We start from the raw sequence: 3851 nt of genomic DNA, 5'->3' as shown, positions 1-3851 counted from the left end.
ATAACGGAAAGAAAGCAGCTATATAAACATACTCCAGTGTTGCAGTATACCTTATAATTACAGACGCACCTGTGCTGGACACACCGTATGCGTTGGGATCCCTCCAAGCGTTGGAAAAATAAGTAAAACAACAACAAAAACAAAACAAAGAAAAAAACAACACCATTTCAGTTCAGTAAGAGGAAATGTTTTCACTGCCTGATATCTATCTATCTATCTATCTTTAAATAAGTGGTCATCTGTGATATTAAGCTTACTCGAATAAATAGTACTGTTATACGACCAAAATATGGTACATAGAGAAGTTATGGACAGAATAACAGCTACTATGCTCATAAACTTCTTAATTAAACATGCATCACTGGAATAATCACTTGCAGTAAGTGATCATTGACTAAGGGGAATCTAACTCAATTAGAATTACATTTACTAGAAAATATGAAAATATAATACGTGTAGTTTAGATACATGCTTTCAGAGCTAGGACTTTCCGATTTTAGAACAATGAAAGATAAATACATTCAAAAAGAAAACAAAAAAAGTATTTGTGAATAGAAGGAGAAATTGAAAGTCTGATAAAATGAAACAAAAAATAGAGGCAGAGAAAAACAATAGTGACAATTTAAAAAAATCAATAGCAATAACAATAATGATAATAATGATAATAATGATAATAATATGTACACATAGGGAACTAATTTACTAATTGTTAATTATCTATTATTTTGGTTAATTTATTATCAATACCATTGCCATTACCATTTATCTTTATTCCTGTCTTCAACTTTTATCTTTAAGATGCCCATGGTCCACTTCGCTAAGCCCATTACATTTGGCCTCGTGGAATAAACCGATACACGCCATAAAATGCATCGATTATGAGCCACTTTGTAATAACTCGTTTACAGACTCATAAACGGAGTTCCCCTGTATAGAATGTCTTCAGTTACTCCAAAATTGCAGTTAAATGTCGTATCGTCCACACCCATCCTCGCTTTTATTACTCGTTCGGGTCAGCCCCAAACGCTCGCCATATACTGTAATCAAAGCCTTACAGTATACATTGCTCAGCTTAAGCCTTCTTCCATAGACAACTGTACGGTAACATTTGCATAACGAGACCCTTGTGGATATTTCGACGAGACGAGGCTGTTCGTTGGAGCCTCGTTGGGTGGGGGTGTGTGGGTGGGGGGTGGGGGTGGAGTTGCCAACGAGCCATTTACACCTCGTCGGTTGTCCAAATAAGTATTAGACTACAGTGCTATTTCTCGAGATACCGCTTAGAAGTGGTTATTTCCTTAGAACTGCATCTGGGGAGAATTGTATGCATTATGCAACAACGTAGAATGTACTGGGAGAAAGTGTTAGCATAATAATTTTAATTTTGATTCAGTTTTAATTCATTAAAATTCGCTGGCATTGGAGACCTAGGTGCTAGTGATCTTGGAAAATAACTTTCAGAATACAAAAGAAAATTACTTCTCGTTGAAATGGTTAAAAGGATAGGCAAATCCGAACAAAATCTTAAAATCCTTTCATAAACGTTTCCTAAAAAAACATTTCGAAAACATTTTTACTTTCCTATATATATTTTTTCAAATGCCTAGAAAAAAATGACCTGTAATCATCTTTTGAAGAAGTATTTAATCAGTCTCAAAGCAACGGGGATGAGCCAATACGGAGTTGAAAAAGATATTGATGTATTTCGGTTCGTATTCAGCCATGAAGATAAAAGGCATAAAGAGCAAAGAATAGATGGAGAGAAAGAAGGAAATAATGGCAGAGAGAGAGAAAGAGATAGATAGATAGATAGAGAGAGAGAGAGAGAGAGAGAGAGAGAGAGAGAGAGAGAGAGAGAGAGAGAGAGAGAGAGGGAGAAGAGAGAGAGAGAGAGAGAGAGAGAGAGAGAGAGAGAGAGAGAGAGAGAGAGAGAGAGAGAGAGAGAGAGAGAGAGAGAGAGGGGGAGAGAGAGAGAGAGAGAGAGAGAGAGAGAGAGAGAGAGAGAGAGAGAGAGAGAGAGAGAGAGAGAGAGAGAGAGAGAGAGAGAGAGGAGAGAGGAGAGAGGAGAGGAGAGGAGAGGAGAGGGATGTATAGATATAGATAGATAGATAGATAGATAGATAGAGAAAGAAAAACAGATACAGGGAAACAGAGAGAGAGAGAGAGAGAGAGAGAGAGAGAGAGAGAGAGAGAGAGAGAGAGAGAGAGAGAGAGACGAAAGGGATATATAGAGATAGAGATAGATAGAGGATAGATAGATAGAGAATGTGTGAGAGAGAGAGAGAGAGAGAGAGAGAGAGAGAGAGAGAGAGAGAGAGAGAGAGAGAGAGAGAGAGAGAGAGAGAGAGAGAGAGAAAACTCTCGTCCGTGTGCGTCAAATCCGTCCAAATCTTATTCGCACAGCAAGATAGAACCTTCTAATCAAGTTCGAACCCATTCAACCGAATCGAATCACACGTAACGGTTCTAGGATTTTTTTTTTCTCTCTCTTTCTGGCTCAAATTACGGGCAAAGGAAGACGCCAAAGGTAATCAGCAACCTTTGGATACTCCTTATATTACCCAGTTAAGGGCTATAGGAAAAAAAAAAAAAAATATATATTACGTACACACTAAAGGCGGAAAGGATTTTTAATAATGGAATGAATCCCCTTCGCTAAATGTGGCATCGGTCGTGATTAATTTTCTGTTTTCTTGTTTTGTGTCTTTCGCCTCTTGCGTGTTGGTGATTTTTTTTGGTATTTCTTTTTCTTATTATTGTTATGATGGTGATGATGATTGTGGTTGTGTTTCCTTTCATATATACATGTGTGTGTGTGTGTGTGTGTGTGTGTGTGTGTGTGTGTGTGTGTGTGTGTGTGTGTGTGTGTGTGTGTGTGTGTGTGCATACTGTATGAACATAATACAACTAGTCGCACTAAAACGAAGGAAGTATTAATACTATAAAGCGATATATGATCTACACTTTACCACCGTGGCACCTCTATAGCAAAGCGCCCTCCGTGTCGGTCGCAGTCAAAGGCATTCTGAAGCCCGGCTGATGCCATCCTTCCCTTGGCTATATTCTGGTCCTCAATAACCCTAACTGTTGCAGAGTCTGCGATTATGCCCTGGACTTTCCATAACCAGCGTGTGCCTATTCAATAAGCGCGGTGCTTTATGTGCATATATCCTGGATTGCACATCCTTTGCAAGTGGGTGTAAGGCTTGCACTTGTTATGCATAGTATCTTACGTGTTTCATTTGCCCCTCGAGTGTGGTGAGTGTGTCGTTTCGAGTCGCGTGGGTTGTCTCTAAATGTTCGTTCTCGGAGGTCTGTGCGTCGCCGTCTCCCCATTTTCTGCCTAGTATGCTCAGTAAGTACTATTTCTATTTCTTTCTTGCTTTGTGTTTCTGCCCCATCCTTGTTCTCTCTTTCTCTCTCCTTCATCTATTCTGTTTCTTTGTCTTAGTCTTTGTTCCTCTTTTTTTCTGATTGTCTGTTTTGTTTTCAGTTTGTTTAACCTGTTTAACCGTCTGTCTGTCTGTATGTCTCTCCTTCTCTCTCTTTCTCTCCCTCGCTTATTCTCTCTTCGTTTCTCTCTCCCTCCTCTTCCCTCGGCCGCAGAACCTGCAATCTGTTGATGCGGCGCGTGTGGGCCGAGCGTATGGCGCACCCGGCCTATTCCTGCAACGTTTACCCACTTAAGAACAAATTGGGTTGGGAGCCGATTACGTACTTCAGCTTCACTCGCCGATTACTAAAAATTACTTTGAGTTCCTGCCCACAAAACCTTATATGCAAAATACGCGCTGTATTTTTTCTTCTTAGAGATCTTTCATCACTACAACAAACTGTTTAATTAAACACAT

Source organism: Penaeus chinensis, chromosome 7, assembly GCF_019202785.1.
Source record: "Penaeus chinensis breed Huanghai No. 1 chromosome 7, ASM1920278v2, whole genome shotgun sequence".
In the NCBI taxonomy this organism is placed as follows: Eukaryota; Metazoa; Arthropoda; class Malacostraca; order Decapoda; family Penaeidae; genus Penaeus; species Penaeus chinensis.
Note: the sequence above shows the minus strand (reverse complement) of the source record.